This window comes from Schistocerca gregaria, unplaced genomic scaffold, assembly GCF_023897955.1.
Source record: "Schistocerca gregaria isolate iqSchGreg1 unplaced genomic scaffold, iqSchGreg1.2 ptg000359l, whole genome shotgun sequence".
NCBI lineage: Eukaryota > Metazoa > Arthropoda > Insecta > Orthoptera > Acrididae > Schistocerca > Schistocerca gregaria.
In genome coordinates, this window is record NW_026061817.1 from 626,318 (window position 1) to 643,763 (window position 17,446).

A 17,446-nucleotide genomic window follows, 5' to 3' on the forward strand; every position below is an offset into this window, starting at 1 on the left:
TGGTTTGTGACTCAGTAGTGCAGTAGGCAGCGCCTAAGTCTCATAATCTTAAGGTATGCCGGCACGATTCCCGGTCGATGCATTATTTTGCTCTTGTGGCAACAATGCTGCCGCGCGGATTGCTCGCTTGAGATGGGTCAGCCTCAGGACCTTATAGCTGTATAGCTGCGGCTGCAGTTTAATCTAGAGAGTCGGGACAGCACGTGTAGCAAGACAACAGATTCTTCAGAAAGCGCAAACTGTCTATCTCTAATATGTGAGACTTACCGAGTTTCGTACGTGTAGCAAGACAATAGATCCTTCAGAAAGCGCAAACTGTCTTTCTCTAAAATGTGAGACTTAGCGAGTTTCCTTCGAGGACGTCTCCGGCGTGCCTCGGTAGCGCAGTAGGCAGCGCGTAAGTCTCATAATCTTAAGGTCGTGAGTTCGATCCTCACCTGGGGCATTTAATTTTCTGTACATCATGGCTGCATTAAGGGCGTTGCTGTTGCTAGGGAACGAACTTAACTGTTGTCCGTTATCCACACGGAGTCCACGCCTCAGCGTCAAAATGTTTACTTCCAATTATGACGACGTAACAACTTTGATATTTCTCCTCCGTGTTACAAACAAAATGCGATGCACACAGCAATGGACAGTCAATTTTGAACTGTGCGCCATGCCGGTCTGTAGGCGCGGATATGATCGCAAGCAGAGAACAGCACTGAGTCCAGATTCAGCACAAAATACAATAAGAGACGGAGTAAATCTCACCGCTGTAGAGCAAGTCCTGTGTGGTCTAGTGGCTAGGATACCTGGCTTTCACTCAACAGGTCCGGCTTCGATTCCCGGTACCGGAACGGAACTATTTGCGCACACAACGCTCCATGTTTTGGTCTTCGAACTGTCGTTGGTCGCCCTTCTTCCTTGGCTTCAACCGAACGCAATCGGGGAAAGCAGGCACGTGATGCAGTTACTGTCAGCACCGGAATAAAGGGAGAAGAGGCACTGGTCCGCTGTTGGGCTGCTACCAGCGTCAGTGAGTAGTCGGTGCAGTCGCCAGTAGCGCCAGAAGCCTACACACACCTTCCACTTAATCACGTTGCTTGAAACCGCTCCAACCACAACAAGCGAAAGCCCGGATAGCTCAGTCGGTAGAGCATTAGGCTTTTAACCTAAGGGTCCAGGGTTCGAGTCCCTGTCCGGACGAAGATTTTAACGCTTCCATAATGGCTCGTCTCGTAGCGATAGTAGCCCTGTCGTAATCAGTGCACGGTTTTACGTTTCCTGTCGGCATTCTGCGCAGACGCAACCGGTTGGGTTTTTCACGATTCGAGGTGCGCCTGTTGGACAAGCAGTCGTGGCCGAGTGGTTAAGGCGTCTGACTAGAAATCAGATTCCCTCTGGGAGCGTAGGTTCGAGTCCTACCGACTGCGTCGGATTTTTCTTTTCTTGTTTTGGAAGAAGAAGCAGAAAATATCGCGTTTTGGTACCTCGCCACACCTCACCTCTCACAGCCGTTTATAGTGCCTGTCCTTTAGATAAGGGCGATTTCCAAGCGTCAGCTTTCGCGTCAGCCGAGCAAAGTCGGGACAAGTCGGGACATACTACAGGATGGTGCAACGACGAAAAAAAAAAAAAACCTTAATTTAACAGCAGGAGCCCACATAATGATACGGAGAAATTAGCGCCACTTGCGGTGGCCGGGAATCGTACCCGGATCAACTGCTTGGAAGGCAACTATGCTCAACAGTACAACACCACCGCACTGCCGCTGCTCGCAACGCCGCGCTGTGTCGGCTTCCCGCCCGCCCACAGCGGCCCACGGCTATAGGAGCTGCAGGCGCATTACGAGGTAGGAGGGTGCATCCACACGCATTCGGGCAGCGCCTCCAAGCACGCTACGTCTTTGGGCAAGACTCGTCGCCGCTGACGCAAGGTTACTCACACGATAGTGATGAACGGTCGTTTTAAGGCAGTGTAGTGGGGGACTTCGCGAGTTTAGCCCCTTTTTCGACGTCGCTGGGTGGCAATCCCAGTTTCCCTGCCGACAGCTGCTTGGAAAGCACGGGTAGCTTGTCGAGCATCTGTAGTTGAGTGGTTTGTGACTCAGTAGTGCAGTAGGCAGCGCCTAAGTCTCATAATCTTAAGGTATGCCGGCACGATTCCCGGTCGATGCATTATTTTGCTCTTGTGGCAACAATGCTGCCGCGCGGATTGCTCGCTTGAGATGGGTCAGCCTCAGGACCTTATAGCTGTATAGCTGCGGCTGCAGTTTAATCTAGAGAGTCGGGACAGCACGTGTAGCAAGACAACAGATTCTTCAGAAAGCGCAAACTGTCTATCTCTAATATGTGAGACTTACCGAGTTTCGTACGTGTAGCAAGACAATAGATCCTTCAGAAAGCGCAAACTGTCTTTCTCTAAAATGTGAGACTTAGCGAGTTTCCTTCGAGGACGTCTCCGGCGTGCCTCGGTAGCGCAGTAGGCAGCGCGTAAGTCTCATAATCTTAAGGTCGTGAGTTCGATCCTCACCTGGGGCATTTAATTTTCTGTACATCATGACTGCGTTGCTGTTGCTAGGGAACGAACTTAACTGTTGTCCGTTATCCACACGGAGTCCACGCCTCAGCGTCAAAATGTTTACTTCCAATTATGACGACGTAACAACTTTGATATTTATCCTCCGTGTTACAAACAAAATGCGATGCACACAGCAATGGACAGTCAATTTTGAACTGTGCGCCATGCCGGTCTGTAGGCGCGGATATGATCGCAAGCAGAGAACAGCACTGAGTCCAGATTCAGCACAAAATACAATAAGAGACGGAGTAAATCTCACCGCTGTAGAGCAAGTCCTGTGTGGTCTAGTGGCTAGGATACCTGGCTTTCACTCAACAGGTCCGGCTTCGATTCCCGGTACCGGAACGGAACTATTTGCGCACACAACGCTCCATGTTTTGGTCTTCGAACTGTCGTTGGTCGCCCTTCTTCCTTGGCTTCAACCGAACGCAATCGGGGAAAGCAGGCACGTGATGCAGTTACTGTCAGCACCGGAATAAAGGGAGAAGAGGCACTGGTCCGCTGTTGGGCTGCTACCAGCGTCAGTGAGTAGTCGGTGCAGTCGCCAGTAGCGCCAGAAGCCTACACACACCTTCCACTTAATCACGTTGCTTGAAACCGCTCCAACCACAACAAGCGAAAGCCCGGATAGCTCAGTCGGTAGAGCATTAGGCTTTTAACCTAAGGGTCCAGGGTTCGAGTCCCTGTCCGGGCGAAGATTTTAACGCTTCCATAATGGCTCGTCTCGTAGCGATAGTAGCCCTGTCGTAATCAGTGCACGGTTTTACGTTTCCTGTCGGCATTCTGCGCAGACGCAACCGGTTGGGTTTTTCACGATTCGAGGGGCGCCTGTTGGACAAGCAGTCGTGGCCGAGTGGTTAAGGCGTCTGACTAGAAATCAGATTCCCTCTGGGAGCGTAGGTTCGAGTCCTACCGACTGCGTCGGATTTTTCTTTTCTTGTTTTGGAAGAAGAAGCAGAAAATATCGCGTTTTGGTACCTCGCCACACCTCACCTCTCACAGCCGTTTATAGTGCCTGTCCTTTAGATAAGGGCGATTTCCAAGCGTCAGCTTTCGCGTCAGCCGAGCAAAGTCGGGACAAGTCGGGACATACTACAGGATGGTGCAACGACGAAAAAAAAAAAAAAAACCTTAATTTAACAGCAGGAGCCCACATAATGATACGGAAAAATTAGCGCCACTTGCGGTGGCCGGGAATCGTACCCGGATCAACTGCTTGGAAGGCAACTATGCTCAACAGTACAACACCACCGCACTGCCGCTGCTCGCAACGCCGCGCTGTGTCGGCTTCCCGCCCGCCCACAGCGGCCCACGGCTATAGGAGCTGCAGGCGCATTACGAGGTAGGAGGGTGCATCCACACGCATTCGGGCAGCGCCTCCAAGCACGCTACGTCTTTGGGCAAGACTCGTCGCCGCTGACGCAAGGTTACTCACACGATAGTGATGAACGGTCGTTTTAAGGCAGTGTAGTGGGGGACTTCGCGAGTTTAGCCCCTTTTTCGACGTCGCTGGGTGGCAATCCCAGTTTCCCTGCCGACAGCTGCTTGGAAAGCACGGGTAGCTTGTCGAGCATCTGTAGTTGAGTGGTTTGTGACTCAGTAGTGCAGTAGGCAGCGCCTAAGTCTCATAATCTTAAGGTATGCCGGCACGATTCCCGGTCGATGCATTATTTTGCTCTTGTGGCAACAATGCTGCCGCGCGGATTGCTCGCTTGAGATGGGTCAGCCTCAGGACCTTATAGCTGTATAGCTGCGGCTGCAGTTTAATCTAGAGAGTCGGGACAGCACGTGTAGCAAGACAACAGATTCTTCAGAAAGCGCAAACTGTCTATCTCTAATATGTGAGACTTACCGAGTTTCGTACGTGTAGCAAGACAATAGATCCTTCAGAAAGCGCAAACTGTCTTTCTCTAAAATGTGAGACTTAGCGAGTTTCCTTCGAGGACGTCTCCGGCGTGCCTCGGTAGCGCAGTAGGCAGCGCGTAAGTCTCATAATCTTAAGGTCGTGAGTTCGATCCTCACCTGGGGCATTTAATTTTCTGTACATCATGACTGCGTTGCTGTTGCTAGGGAACGAACTTAACTGTTGTCCGTTATCCACACGGAGTCCACGCCTCAGCGTCAAAATGTTTACTTCCAATTATGACGACGTAACAACTTTGATATTTATCCTCCGTGTTACAAACAAAATGCGATGCACACAGCAATGGACAGTCAATTTTGAACTGTGCGCCATGCCGGTCTGTAGGCGCGGATATGATCGCAAGCAGAGAACAGCACTGAGTCCAGATTCAGCACAAAATACAATAAGAGACGGAGTAAATCTCACCGCTGTAGAGCAAGTCCTGTGTGGTCTAGTGGCTAGGATACCTGGCTTTCACTCAACAGGTCCGGCTTCGATTCCCGGTACCGGAACGGAACTATTTGCGCACACAACGCTCCATGTTTTGGTCTTCGAACTGTCGTTGGTCGCCCTTCTTCCTTGGCTTCAACCGAACGCAATCGGGGAAAGCAGGCACGTGATGCAGTTACTGTCAGCACCGGAATAAAGGGAGAAGAGGCACTGGTCCGCTGTTGGGCTGCTACCAGCGTCAGTGAGTAGTCGGTGCAGTCGCCAGTAGCGCCAGAAGCCTACACACACCTTCCACTTAATCACGTTGCTTGAAACCGCTCCAACCACAACAAGCGAAAGCCCGGATAGCTCAGTCGGTAGAGCATTAGGCTTTTAACCTAAGGGTCCAGGGTTCGAGTCCCTGTCCGGGCGAAGATTTTAACGCTTCCATAATGGCTCGTCTCGTAGCGATAGTAGCCCTGTCGTAATCAGTGCACGGTTTTACGTTTCCTGTCGGCATTCTGCGCAGACGCAACCGGTTGGGTTTTTCACGATTCGAGGGGCACCTGTTGGACAAGCAGTCGTGGCCGAGTGGTTAAGGCGTCTGACTAGAAATCAGATTCCCTCTGGGAGCGTAGGTTCGAGTCCTACCGACTGCGTCGGATTTTTCTTTTCTTGTTTTGGAAGAAGAAGCAGAAAATATCGCGTTTTGGTATCTCGCCACACCTCACCTCTCACAGCCGTTTATAGTGCCTGTCCTTTAGATAAGGGCGATTTCCAAGCGTCAGCTTTCGCGTCAGCCGAGCAAAGTCGGGACAAGTCGGGACATACTACAGGATGGTGCAACGACGAAAAAAAAAAAAAAAACCTTAATTTAACAGCAGGAGCCCACATAATGATACGGAAAAATTAGCGCCACTTGCGGTGGCCGGGAATCGTACCCGGATCAACTGCTTGGAAGGCAACTATGCTCAACAGTACAACACCACCGCACTGCCGCTGCTCGCAACGCCGCGCTGTGTCGGCTTCCCGCCCGCCCACAGCGGCCCACGGCTATAGGAGCTGCAGGCGCATTACGAGGTAGGAGGGTGCATCCACACGCATTCGGGCAGCGCCTCCAAGCACGCTACGTCTTTGGGCAAGACTCGTCGCCGCTGACGCAAGGTTACTCACACGATAGTGATGAACGGTCGTTTTAAGGCAGTGTAGTGGGGGACTTCGCGAGTTTAGCCCCTTTTTCGACGTCGCTGGGTGGCAATCCCAGTTTCCCTGCCGACAGCTGCTTGGAAAGCACGGGTAGCTTGTCGAGCATCTGTAGTTGAGTGGTTTGTGACTCAGTAGTGCAGTAGGCAGCGCCTAAGTCTCATAATCTTAAGGTATGCCGGCACGATTCCCGGTCGATGCATTATTTTGCTCTTGTGGCAACAATGCTGCCGCGCGGATTGCTCGCTTGAGATGGGTCAGCCTCAGGACCTTATAGCTGTATAGCTGCGGCTGCAGTTTAATCTAGAGAGTCGGGACAGCACGTGTAGCAAGACAACAGATTCTTCAGAAAGCGCAAACTGTCTATCTCTAATATGTGAGACTTACCGAGTTTCGTACGTGTAGCAAGACAATAGATCCTTCAGAAAGCGCAAACTGTCTTTCTCTAAAATGTGAGACTTAGCGAGTTTCCTTCGAGGACGTCTCCGGCGTGCCTCGGTAGCGCAGTAGGCAGCGCGTAAGTCTCATAATCTTAAGGTCGTGAGTTCGATCCTCACCTGGGGCATTTAATTTTCTGTACATCATGACTGCGTTGCTGTTGCTAGGGAACGAACTTAACTGTTGTCCGTTATCCACACGGAGTCCACGCCTCAGCGTCAAAATGTTTACTTCCAATTATGACGACGTAACAACTTTGATATTTATCCTCCGTGTTACAAACAAAATGCGATGCACACAGCAATGGACAGTCAATTTTGAACTGTGCGCCATGCCGGTCTGTAGGCGCGGATATGATCGCAAGCAGAGAACAGCACTGAGTCCAGATTCAGCACAAAATACAATAAGAGACGGAGTAAATCTCACCGCTGTAGAGCAAGTCCTGTGTGGTCTAGTGGCTAGGATACCTGGCTTTCACTCAACAGGTCCGGCTTCGATTCCCGGTACCGGAACGGAACTATTTGCGCACACAACGCTCCATGTTTTGGTCTTCGAACTGTCGTTGGTCGCCCTTCTTCCTTGGCTTCAACCGAACGCAATCGGGGAAAGCAGGCACGTGATGCAGTTACTGTCAGCACCGGAATAAAGGGAGAAGAGGCACTGGTCCGCTGTTGGGCTGCTACCAGCGTCAGTGAGTAGTCGGTGCAGTCGCCAGTAGCGCCAGAAGCCTACACACACCTTCCACTTAATCACGTTGCTTGAAACCGCTCCAACCACAACAAGCGAAAGCCCGGATAGCTCAGTCGGTAGAGCATTAGGCTTTTAACCTAAGGGTCCAGGGTTCGAGTCCCTGTCCGGGCGAAGATTTTAACGCTTCCATAATGGCTCGTCTCGTAGCGATAGTAGCCCTGTCGTAATCAGTGCACGGTTTTACGTTTCCTGTCGGCATTCTGCGCAGACGCAACCGGTTGGGTTTTTCACGATTCGAGGGGCACCTGTTGGACAAGCAGTCGTGGCCGAGTGGTTAAGGCGTCTGACTAGAAATCAGATTCCCTCTGGGAGCGTAGGTTCGAGTCCTACCGACTGCGTCGGATTTTTCTTTTCTTGTTTTGGAAGAAGAAGCAGAAAATATCGCGTTTTGGTATCTCGCCACACCTCACCTCTCACAGCCGTTTATAGTGCCTGTCCTTTAGATAAGGGCGATTTCCAAGCGTCAGCTTTCGCGTCAGCCGAGCAAAGTCGGGACAAGTCGGGACATACTACAGGATGGTGCAACGACGAAAAAAAAAAAAAAACCTTAATTTAACAGCAGGAGCCCACATAATGATACGGAAAAATTAGCGCCACTTGCGGTGGCCGGGAATCGTACCCGGATCAACTGCTTGGAAGGCAACTATGCTCAACAGTACAACACCACCGCACTGCCGCTGCTCGCAACGCCGCGCTGTGTCGGCTTCCCGCCCGCCCACAGCGGCCCACGGCTATAGGAGCTGCAGGCGCATTACGAGGTAGGAGGGTGCATCCACACGCATTCGGGCAGCGCCTCCAAGCACGCTACGTCTTTGGGCAAGACTCGTCGCCGCTGACGCAAGGTTACTCACACGATAGTGATGAACGGTCGTTTTAAGGCAGTGTAGTGGGGGACTTCGCGAGTTTAGCCCCTTTTTCGACGTCGCTGGGTGGCAATCCCAGTTTCCCTGCCGACAGCTGCTTGGAAAGCACGGGTAGCTTGTCGAGCATCTGTAGTTGAGTGGTTTGTGACTCAGTAGTGCAGTAGGCAGCGCCTAAGTCTCATAATCTTAAGGTATGCCGGCACGATTCCCGGTCGATGCATTATTTTGCTCTTGTGGCAACAATGCTGCCGCGCGGATTGCTCGCTTGAGATGGGTCAGCCTCAGGACCTTATAGCTGTATAGCTGCGGCTGCAGTTTAATCTAGAGAGTCGGGACAGCACGTGTAGCAAGACAACAGATTCTTCAGAAAGCGCAAACTGTCTATCTCTAATATGTGAGACTTACCGAGTTTCGTACGTGTAGCAAGACAATAGATCCTTCAGAAAGCGCAAACTGTCTTTCTCTAAAATGTGAGGCTTAGCGAGTTTCCTTCGAGGACGTCTCCGGCGTGCCTCGGTAGCGCAGTAGGCAGCGCGTAAGTCTCATAATCTTAAGGTCGTGAGTTCGATCCTCACCTGGGGCATTTAATTTTCTGTACATCATGACTGCGTTGCTGTTGCTAGGGAACGAACTTAACTGTTGTCCGTTATCCACACGGAGTCCACGCCTCAGCGTCAAAATGTTTACTTCCAATTATGACGTCGTAACAACTTTGATATTTCTCCTCCGTGTTACAAACAAAATGCGATGCACACAGCAATGGACAGTCAATTTTGAACTGTGCGCCATGCCGGTCTGTAGGCGCGGATATAATCGCAAGCAGAGAACAGCACTGTGTCCAGATTCAGCACAAAATACAATAAGAGACGGAGTAAATCTCACCGCTGTAGAGCAAGTCCTGTGTGGTCTAGTGGCTAGGATACCTGGCTTTCACTCAACAGGTCCGGCTTCGATTCCCGGTACCGGAACGGAACTATTTGCGCACACAACGCTCCATGTTTTGGTCTTCGAACTGTCGTTGGTCGCCCTTCTTCCTTGGCTTCAACCGAACGCAATCGGGGAAAGCAGGCACGTGATGCAGTTACTGTCAGCACCGGAATAAAGGGAGAAGAGGCACTGGTCCGCTGTTGGGCTGCTACCAGCGTCAGTGAGTAGTCGGTGCAGTCGCCAGTAGCGCCAGAAGCCTACACACACCTTCCACTTAATCACGTTGCTTGAAACCGCTCCAACCACAACAAGCGAAAGCCCGGATAGCTCAGTCGGTAGAGCATTAGGCTTTTAACCTAAGGGTCCAGGGTTCGAGTCCCTGTCCGGGCGAAGATTTTAACGCTTCCATAATGGCTCGTCTCGTAGCGATAGTAGCCCTGTCGTAATCAGTGCACGGTTTTACGTTTCCTGTCGGCATTCTGCGCAGACGCAACCGGTTGGGTTTTTCACGATTCGAGGGGCACCTGTTGGACAAGCAGTCGTGGCCGAGTGGTTAAGGCGTCTGACTAGAAATCAGATTCCCTCTGGGAGCGTAGGTTCGAGTCCTACCGACTGCGTCGGATTTTTCTTTTCTTGTTTTGGAAGAAGAAGCAGAAAATATCGCGTTTTGGTATCTCGCCACACCTCACCTCTCACAGCCGTTTATAGTGCCTGTCCTTTAGATAAGGGCGATTTCCAAGCGTCAGCTTTCGCGTCAGCCGAGCAAAGTCGGGACAAGTCGGGACATACTACAGGATGGTGCAACGACGAAAAAAAAAAAAAAACCTTAATTTAACAGCAGGAGCCCACATAATGATACGGAAAAATTAGCGCCACTTGCGGTGGCCGGGAATCGTACCCGGATCAACTGCTTGGAAGGCAACTATGCTCAACAGTACAACACCACCGCACTGCCGCTGCTCGCAACGCCGCGCTGTGTCGGCTTCCCGCCCGCCCACAGCGGCCCACGGCTATAGGAGCTGCAGGCGCATTACGAGGTAGGAGGGTGCATCCACACGCATTCGGGCAGCGCCTCCAAGCACGCTACGTCTTTGGGCAAGACTCGTCGCCGCTGACGCAAGGTTACTCACACGATAGTGATGAACGGTCGTTTTAAGGCAGTGTAGTGGGGGACTTCGCGAGTTTAGCCCCTTTTTCGACGTCGCTGGGTGGCAATCCCAGTTTCCCTGCCGACAGCTGCTTGGAAAGCACGGGTAGCTTGTCGAGCATCTGTAGTTGAGTGGTTTGTGACTCAGTAGTGCAGTAGGCAGCGCCTAAGTCTCATAATCTTAAGGTATGCCGGCACGATTCCCGGTCGATGCATTATTTTGCTCTTGTGGCAACAATGCTGCCGCGCGGATTGCTCGCTTGAGATGGGTCAGCCTCAGGACCTTATAGCTGTATAGCTGCGGCTGCAGTTTAATCTAGAGAGTCGGGACAGCACGTGTAGCAAGACAACAGATTCTTCAGAAAGCGCAAACTGTCTATCTCTAATATGTGAGACTTACCGAGTTTCGTACGTGTAGCAAGACAATAGATCCTTCAGAAAGCGCAAACTGTCTTTCTCTAAAATGTGAGGCTTAGCGAGTTTCCTTCGAGGACGTCTCCGGCGTGCCTCGGTAGCGCAGTAGGCAGCGCGTAAGTCTCATAATCTTAAGGTCGTGAGTTCGATCCTCACCTGGGGCATTTAATTTTCTGTACATCATGACTGCGTTGCTGTTGCTAGGGAACGAACTTAACTGTTGTCCGTTATCCACACGGAGTCCACGCCTCAGCGTCAAAATGTTTACTTCCAATTATGACGTCGTAACAACTTTGATATTTCTCCTCCGTGTTACAAACAAAATGCGATGCACACAGCAATGGACAGTCAATTTTGAACTGTGCGCCATGCCGGTCTGTAGGCGCGGATATAATCGCAAGCAGAGAACAGCACTGTGTCCAGATTCAGCACAAAATACAATAAGAGACGGAGTAAATCTCACCGCTGTAGAGCAAGTCCTGTGTGGTCTAGTGGCTAGGATACCTGGCTTTCACTCAACAGGTCCGGCTTCGATTCCCGGTACCGGAACGGAACTATTTGCGCACACAACGCTCCATGTTTTGGTCTTCGAACTGTCGTTGGTCGCCCTTCTTCCTTGGCTTCAACCGAACGCAATCGGGGAAAGCAGGCACGTGATGCAGTTACTGTCAGCACCGGAATAAAGGGAGAAGAGGCACTGGTCCGCTGTTGGGCTGCTACCAGCGTCAGTGAGTAGTCGGTGCAGTCGCCAGTAGCGCCAGAAGCCTACACACACCTTCCACTTAATCACGTTGCTTGAAACCGCTCCAACCACAACAAGCGAAAGCCCGGATAGCACAGTCGGTAGAGCATTAGGCTTTTAACCTAAGGGTCCAGGGTTCGAGTCCCTGTCCGGGCGAAGATTTTAACGCTTCCATAATGGCTCGTCTCGTAGCGATAGTAGCCCTGTCGTAATCAGTGCACGGTTTTACGTTTCCTGTCGGCATTCTGCGCAGACGCAACCGGTTGGGTTTTTCACGATTCGAGGGGCGCCTGTTGGACAAGCAGTCGTGGCCGAGTGGTTAAGGCGTCTGACTAGAAATCAGATTCCCTCTGGGAGCGTAGGTTCGAGTCCTACCGACTGCGTCGGATTTTTCTTTTCTTGTTTTGGAAGAAGAAGCAGAAAATATCGCGTTTTGGTACCTCGCCACACCTCACCTCTCACAGCCGTTTATAGTGCCTGTCCTTTAGATAAGGGCGATTTCCAAGCGTCAGCTTTCGCGTCAGCCGAGCAAAGTCGGGACAAGTCGGGACATACTACAGGATGGTGCAACGACGAAAAAAAAAAAAAAACCTTAATTTAACAGCAGGAGCCCACATAATGATACGGAAAAATTAGCGCCACTTGCGGTGGCCGGGAATCGTACCCGGATCAACTGCTTGGAAGGCAACTATGCTCAACAGTACAACACCACCGCACTGCCGCTGCTCGCAACGCCGCGCTGTGTCGGCTTCCCGCCCGCCCACAGCGGCCCACGGCTATAGGAGCTGCAGGCGCATTACGAGGTAGGAGGGTGCATCCACACGCATTCGGGCAGCGCCTCCAAGCACGCTACGTCTTTGGGCAAGACTCGTCGCCGCTGACGCAAGGTTACTCACACGATAGTGATGAACGGTCGTTTTAAGGCAGTGTAGTGGGGGACTTCGCGAGTTTAGCCCCTTTTTCGACGTCGCTGGGTGGCAATCCCAGTTTCCCTGCCGACAGCTGCTTGGAAAGCACGGGTAGCTTGTCGAGCATCTGTAGTTGAGTGGTTTGTGACTCAGTAGTGCAGTAGGCAGCGCCTAAGTCTCATAATCTTAAGGTATGCCGGCACGATTCCCGGTCGATGCATTATTTTGCTCTTGTGGCAACAATGCTGCCGCGCGGATTGCTCGCTTGAGATGGGTCAGCCTCAGGACCTTATAGCTGTATAGCTGCGGCTGCAGTTTAATCTAGAGAGTCGGGACAGCACGTGTAGCAAGACAACAGATTCTTCAGAAAGCGCAAACTGTCTATCTCTAATATGTGAGACTTACCGAGTTTCGTACGTGTAGCAAGACAATAGATCCTTCAGAAAGCGCAAACTGTCTTTCTCTAAAATGTGAGGCTTAGCGAGTTTCCTTCGAGGACGTCTCCGGCGTGCCTCGGTAGCGCAGTAGGCAGCGCGTAAGTCTCATAATCTTAAGGTCGTGAGTTCGATCCTCACCTGGGGCATTTAATTTTCTGTACATCATGACTGCGTTGCTGTTGCTAGGGAACGAACTTAACTGTTGTCCGTTATCCACACGGAGTCCACGCCTCAGCGTCAAAATGTTTACTTCCAATTATGACGTCGTAACAACTTTGATATTTCTCCTCCGTGTTACAAACAAAATGCGATGCACACAGCAATGGACAGTCAATTTTGAACTGTGCGCCATGCCGGTCTGTAGGCGCGGATATAATCGCAAGCAGAGAACAGCACTGTGTCCAGATTCAGCACAAAATACAATAAGAGACGGAGTAAATCTCACCGCTGTAGAGCAAGTCCTGTGTGGTCTAGTGGCTAGGATACCTGGCTTTCACTCAACAGGTCCGGCTTCGATTCCCGGTACCGGAACGGAACTATTTGCGCACACAACGCTCCATGTTTTGGTCTTCGAACTGTCGTTGGTCGCCCTTCTTCCTTGGCTTCAACCGAACGCAATCGGGGAAAGCAGGCACGTGATGCAGTTACTGTCAGCACCGGAATAAAGGGAGAAGAGGCACTGGTCCGCTGTTGGGCTGCTACCAGCGTCAGTGAGTAGTCGGTGCAGTCGCCAGTAGCGCCAGAAGCCTACACACACCTTCCACTTAATCACGTTGCTTGAAACCGCTCCAACCACAACAAGCGAAAGCCCGGATAGCACAGTCGGTAGAGCATTAGGCTTTTAACCTAAGGGTCCAGGGTTCGAGTCCCTGTCCGGGCGAAGATTTTAACGCTTCCATAATGGCTCGTCTCGTAGCGATAGTAGCCCTGTCGTAATCAGTGCACGGTTTTACGTTTCCTGTCGGCATTCTGCGCAGACGCAACCGGTTGGGTTTTTCACGATTCGAGGGGCGCCTGTTGGACAAGCAGTCGTGGCCGAGTGGTTAAGGCGTCTGACTAGAAATCAGATTCCCTCTGGGAGCGTAGGTTCGAGTCCTACCGACTGCGTCGGATTTTTCTTTTCTTGTTTTGGAAGAAGAAGCAGAAAATATCGCGTTTTGGTACCTCGCCACACCTCACCTCTCACAGCCGTTTATAGTGCCTGTCCTTTAGATAAGGGCGATTTCCAAGCGTCAGCTTTCGCGTCAGCCGAGCAAAGTCGGGACAAGTCGGGACATACTACAGGATGGTGCAACGACGAAAAAAAAAAAAAACCTTAATTTAACAGCAGGAGCCCACATAATGATACGGAAAAATTAGCGCCACTTGCGGTGGCCGGGAATCGTACCCGGATCAACTGCTTGGAAGGCAACTATGCTCAACAGTACAACACCACCGCACTGCCGCTGCTCGCAACGCCGCGCTGTGTCGGCTTCCCGCCCGCCCACAGCGGCCCACGGCTATAGGAGCTGCAGGCGCATTACGAGGTAGGAGGGTGCATCCACACGCATTCGGGCAGCGCCTCCAAGCACGCTACGTCTTTGGGCAAGACTCGTCGCCGCTGACGCAAGGTTACTCACACGATAGTGATGAACGGTCGTTTTAAGGCAGTGTAGTGGGGGACTTCGCGAGTTTAGCCCCTTTTTCGACGTCGCTGGGTGGCAATCCCAGTTTCCCTGCCGACAGCTGCTTGGAAAGCACGGGTAGCTTGTCGAGCATCTGTAGTTGAGTGGTTTGTGACTCAGTAGTGCAGTAGGCAGCGCCTAAGTCTCATAATCTTAAGGTATGCCGGCACGATTCCCGGTCGATGCATTATTTTGCTCTTGTGGCAACAATGCTGCCGCGCGGATTGCTCGCTTGAGATGGGTCAGCCTCAGGACCTTATAGCTGTATAGCTGCGGCTGCAGTTTAATCTAGAGAGTCGGGACAGCACGTGTAGCAAGACAACAGATTCTTCAGAAAGCGCAAACTGTCTATCTCTAATATGTGAGACTTACCGAGTTTCGTACGTGTAGCAAGACAATAGATCCTTCAGAAAGCGCAAACTGTCTTTCTCTAAAATGTGAGACTTAGCGAGTTTCCTTCGAGGACGTCTCCGGCGTGCCTCGGTAGCGCAGTAGGCAGCGCGTAAGTCTCATAATCTTAAGGTCGTGAGTTCGATCCTCACCTGGGGCATTTAATTTTCTGTACATCATGGCTGCATTAAGGGCGTTGCTGTTGCTAGGGAACGAACTTAACTGTTGTCCGTTATCCACACGAAGTCCACGCCTCAGCGTCAAAATGTTTACTTCCAATTATGACGACGTAACAACTTTGATATTTATCCTCCGTGTTACAAACAGAATGCGATGCACACAGCAATGGACAGTCAATTTTGAACTGTGCGCCATGCCGGTCTGTAGGCGCGGATATGATCGCAAGCAGAGAACAGCACTGAGTCCAGATTCAGCACAAAATACAATAAGAGACGGAGTAAATCTCACCGATGTAGAGCAAGTCCTGTGTGGTCTAGTGGCTAGGATACCTGGCTTTCACTCAACAGGTCCTGCTTCGATTCCCGGTACCGGAACGGAACTATTTGCGCACACAACGCTCCATGTTTTGGTCTTCGAACTGTCGTTGGTCGCCCTTCTTCCTTGGCTTCAACCGAACGCAATCGGGGAAAGCAGGCACGTGATGCAGTTACTGTCAGCACCGGAATAAAGGGAGAAGAGGCACTGGTCCGCTGTTGGGCTGCTACCAGCGTCAGTGAGTAGTCGGTGCAGTCGCCAGTAGCGCCAGAAGCCTACACACACCTTCCACTTAATCACGTTGCTTGAAACCGCTCCAACCACAACAAGCGAAAGCCCGGATAGCTCAGTCGGTAGAGCATTAGGCTTTTAACCTAAGGGTCCAGGGTTCGAGTCCCTGTCCGGCCGAAGATTTTAACGCTTCCATAATGGCTCGTCTCGTAGCGATAGTAGCCCTGTCGTAATCAGTGCACGGTTTTACGTTTCCTGTCGGCATTCTGCGCAGACGCAACCGGTTGGGTTTTTCACGATTCGAGGGGCACCTGTTGGACAAGCAGTCGTGGCCGAGTGGTTAAGGCGTCTGACTAGAAATCAGATTCCCTCTGGGAGCGTAGGTTCGAGTCCTACCGACTGCGTCGGATTTTTCTTTTCTTGTTTTGGAAGAAGAAGCAGAAAATATCGCGTTTTGGTACCTCGCCACACCTCACCTCTCACAGCCGTTTATAGTGCCTGTCCTTTAGATAAGGGCGATTTCCAAGCGTCAGCTTTCGCGTCAGCCGAGCAAAGTCGGGACAAGTCGGGACATACTACAGGATGGTGCAACGACGAAAAAAAAAAAAAAAAACCTTAATTTAACAGCAGGAGCCCACATAATGATACGGAAAAATTAGCGCCACTTGCGGTGGCCGGGAATCGTACCCGGATCAACTGCTTGGAAGGCAACTATGCTCAACAGTACAACACCACCGCACTGCCGCTGCTCGCAACGCCGCGCTGTGTCGGCTTCCCGCCCGCCCACAGCGGCCCACGGCTATAGGAGCTGCAGGCGCATTACGAGGTAGGAGGGTGCATCCACACGCATTCGGGCAGCGCCTCCAAGCACGCTACGTCTTTGGGCAAGACTCGTCGCCGCTGACGCAAGGTTACTCACACGATAGTGATGAACGGTCGTTTTAAGGCAGTGTAGTGGGGGACTTCGCGAGTTTAGCCCCTTTTTCGACGTCGCTGGGTGGCAATCCCAGTTTCCCTGCCGACAGCTGCTTGGAAAGCACGGGTAGCTTGTCGAGCATCTGTAGTTGAGTGGTTTGTGACTCAGTAGTGCAGTAGGCAGCGCCTAAGTCTCATAATCTTAAGGTATGCCGGCACGATTCCCGGTCGATGCATTATTTTGCTCTTGTGGCAACAATGCTGCCGCGCGGATTGCTCGCTTGAGATGGGTCAGCCTCAGGACCTTATAGCTGTATAGCTGCGGCTGCAGTTTAATCTAGAGAGTCGGGACAGCACGTGTAGCAAGACAACAGATTCTTCAGAAAGCGCAAACTGTCTATCTCTAATATGTGAGACTTACCGAGTTTCGTACGTGTAGCAAGACAATAGATCCTTCAGAAAGCGCAAACTGTCTTTCTCTAAAATGTGAGACTTAGCGAGTTTCCTTCGAGGACGTCTCCGGCGTGCCTCGGTAGCGCAGTAGGCAGCGCGTAAGTCTCATAATCTTAAGGTCGTGAGTTCGATCCTCACCTGGGGCATTTAATTTTCTGTACATCATGGCTGCATTAAGGGCGTTGCTGTTGCTAGGGAACGAACTTAACTGTTGTCCGTTATCCACACGAAGTCCACGCCTCAGCGTCAAAATGTTTACTTCCAATTATGACGACGTAACAACTTTGATATTTATCCTCCGTGTTACAAACAAAATGCGATGCACACAGCAATGGACAGTCAATTTTGAACTGTGCGCCATGCCGGTCTGTAGGCGCGGATATGATCGCAAGCAGAGAACAGCACTGAGTCCAGATTCAGCACAAAATACAATAAGAGACGGAGTAAATCTCACCGATGTAGAGCAAGTCCTGTGTGGTCTAGTGGCTAGGATACCTGGCTTTCACTCAACAGGTCCTGCTTCGATTCCCGGTACCGGAACGGAACTATTTGCGCACACAACGCTCCATGTTTTG

At 51.4% G+C, this 17,446-nt stretch overlaps 25 non-coding genes across 25 annotated transcripts; all 25 read left to right on the plus strand.

The window, feature by feature from the left end:
* The first annotated feature begins 372 nt into the window (after positions 1–372).
* Trnam-cau (transfer RNA methionine (anticodon CAU)) lies at positions 373–445 on the plus strand. The gene has a single exon. It is a non-coding gene; the product is annotated as a tRNA-Met (tRNA).
* A 670-nt stretch (positions 446–1,115) lies between these two features.
* On the plus strand, positions 1,116–1,188 carry Trnak-uuu (transfer RNA lysine (anticodon UUU)). Its single transcript has one exon. It is a non-coding gene; the product is annotated as a tRNA-Lys (tRNA).
* Positions 1,189–1,333: 145 nt separating this feature from the next.
* Positions 1,334–1,415, plus strand: Trnas-aga (transfer RNA serine (anticodon AGA)). The gene has a single exon. It is a non-coding gene; the product is annotated as a tRNA-Ser (tRNA).
* Positions 1,416–2,449: 1,034 nt separating this feature from the next.
* Positions 2,450–2,522, plus strand: Trnam-cau (transfer RNA methionine (anticodon CAU)). The gene has a single exon. It is a non-coding gene; the product is annotated as a tRNA-Met (tRNA).
* A 661-nt stretch (positions 2,523–3,183) lies between these two features.
* Trnak-uuu (transfer RNA lysine (anticodon UUU)) lies at positions 3,184–3,256 on the plus strand. The gene has a single exon. It is a non-coding gene; the product is annotated as a tRNA-Lys (tRNA).
* Positions 3,257–3,401: 145 nt separating this feature from the next.
* On the plus strand, positions 3,402–3,483 carry Trnas-aga (transfer RNA serine (anticodon AGA)). Its single transcript has one exon. It is a non-coding gene; the product is annotated as a tRNA-Ser (tRNA).
* Positions 3,484–4,519: 1,036 nt separating this feature from the next.
* On the plus strand, positions 4,520–4,592 carry Trnam-cau (transfer RNA methionine (anticodon CAU)). The gene has a single exon. It is a non-coding gene; the product is annotated as a tRNA-Met (tRNA).
* Positions 4,593–5,253: 661 nt separating this feature from the next.
* On the plus strand, positions 5,254–5,326 carry Trnak-uuu (transfer RNA lysine (anticodon UUU)). The gene has a single exon. It is a non-coding gene; the product is annotated as a tRNA-Lys (tRNA).
* A 145-nt stretch (positions 5,327–5,471) lies between these two features.
* Positions 5,472–5,553, plus strand: Trnas-aga (transfer RNA serine (anticodon AGA)). The gene has a single exon. It is a non-coding gene; the product is annotated as a tRNA-Ser (tRNA).
* A 1,036-nt stretch (positions 5,554–6,589) lies between these two features.
* Positions 6,590–6,662, plus strand: Trnam-cau (transfer RNA methionine (anticodon CAU)). The gene has a single exon. It is a non-coding gene; the product is annotated as a tRNA-Met (tRNA).
* A 661-nt stretch (positions 6,663–7,323) lies between these two features.
* On the plus strand, positions 7,324–7,396 carry Trnak-uuu (transfer RNA lysine (anticodon UUU)). Its single transcript has one exon. It is a non-coding gene; the product is annotated as a tRNA-Lys (tRNA).
* A 145-nt stretch (positions 7,397–7,541) lies between these two features.
* Positions 7,542–7,623, plus strand: Trnas-aga (transfer RNA serine (anticodon AGA)). Its single transcript has one exon. It is a non-coding gene; the product is annotated as a tRNA-Ser (tRNA).
* Positions 7,624–8,658: 1,035 nt separating this feature from the next.
* On the plus strand, positions 8,659–8,731 carry Trnam-cau (transfer RNA methionine (anticodon CAU)). The gene has a single exon. It is a non-coding gene; the product is annotated as a tRNA-Met (tRNA).
* A 661-nt stretch (positions 8,732–9,392) lies between these two features.
* Trnak-uuu (transfer RNA lysine (anticodon UUU)) lies at positions 9,393–9,465 on the plus strand. The gene has a single exon. It is a non-coding gene; the product is annotated as a tRNA-Lys (tRNA).
* A 145-nt stretch (positions 9,466–9,610) lies between these two features.
* Trnas-aga (transfer RNA serine (anticodon AGA)) lies at positions 9,611–9,692 on the plus strand. The gene has a single exon. It is a non-coding gene; the product is annotated as a tRNA-Ser (tRNA).
* A 1,035-nt stretch (positions 9,693–10,727) lies between these two features.
* On the plus strand, positions 10,728–10,800 carry Trnam-cau (transfer RNA methionine (anticodon CAU)). The gene has a single exon. It is a non-coding gene; the product is annotated as a tRNA-Met (tRNA).
* Positions 10,801–11,461: 661 nt separating this feature from the next.
* On the plus strand, positions 11,462–11,534 carry Trnak-uuu (transfer RNA lysine (anticodon UUU)). Its single transcript has one exon. It is a non-coding gene; the product is annotated as a tRNA-Lys (tRNA).
* A 145-nt stretch (positions 11,535–11,679) lies between these two features.
* On the plus strand, positions 11,680–11,761 carry Trnas-aga (transfer RNA serine (anticodon AGA)). The gene has a single exon. It is a non-coding gene; the product is annotated as a tRNA-Ser (tRNA).
* Positions 11,762–12,796: 1,035 nt separating this feature from the next.
* On the plus strand, positions 12,797–12,869 carry Trnam-cau (transfer RNA methionine (anticodon CAU)). The gene has a single exon. It is a non-coding gene; the product is annotated as a tRNA-Met (tRNA).
* A 661-nt stretch (positions 12,870–13,530) lies between these two features.
* Trnak-uuu (transfer RNA lysine (anticodon UUU)) lies at positions 13,531–13,603 on the plus strand. Its single transcript has one exon. It is a non-coding gene; the product is annotated as a tRNA-Lys (tRNA).
* A 145-nt stretch (positions 13,604–13,748) lies between these two features.
* Trnas-aga (transfer RNA serine (anticodon AGA)) lies at positions 13,749–13,830 on the plus strand. Its single transcript has one exon. It is a non-coding gene; the product is annotated as a tRNA-Ser (tRNA).
* A 1,034-nt stretch (positions 13,831–14,864) lies between these two features.
* Trnam-cau (transfer RNA methionine (anticodon CAU)) lies at positions 14,865–14,937 on the plus strand. The gene has a single exon. It is a non-coding gene; the product is annotated as a tRNA-Met (tRNA).
* A 670-nt stretch (positions 14,938–15,607) lies between these two features.
* On the plus strand, positions 15,608–15,680 carry Trnak-uuu (transfer RNA lysine (anticodon UUU)). Its single transcript has one exon. It is a non-coding gene; the product is annotated as a tRNA-Lys (tRNA).
* A 145-nt stretch (positions 15,681–15,825) lies between these two features.
* On the plus strand, positions 15,826–15,907 carry Trnas-aga (transfer RNA serine (anticodon AGA)). The gene has a single exon. It is a non-coding gene; the product is annotated as a tRNA-Ser (tRNA).
* A 1,037-nt stretch (positions 15,908–16,944) lies between these two features.
* Positions 16,945–17,017, plus strand: Trnam-cau (transfer RNA methionine (anticodon CAU)). The gene has a single exon. It is a non-coding gene; the product is annotated as a tRNA-Met (tRNA).
* The last annotated feature ends 429 nt before the right edge of the window (positions 17,018–17,446 follow it).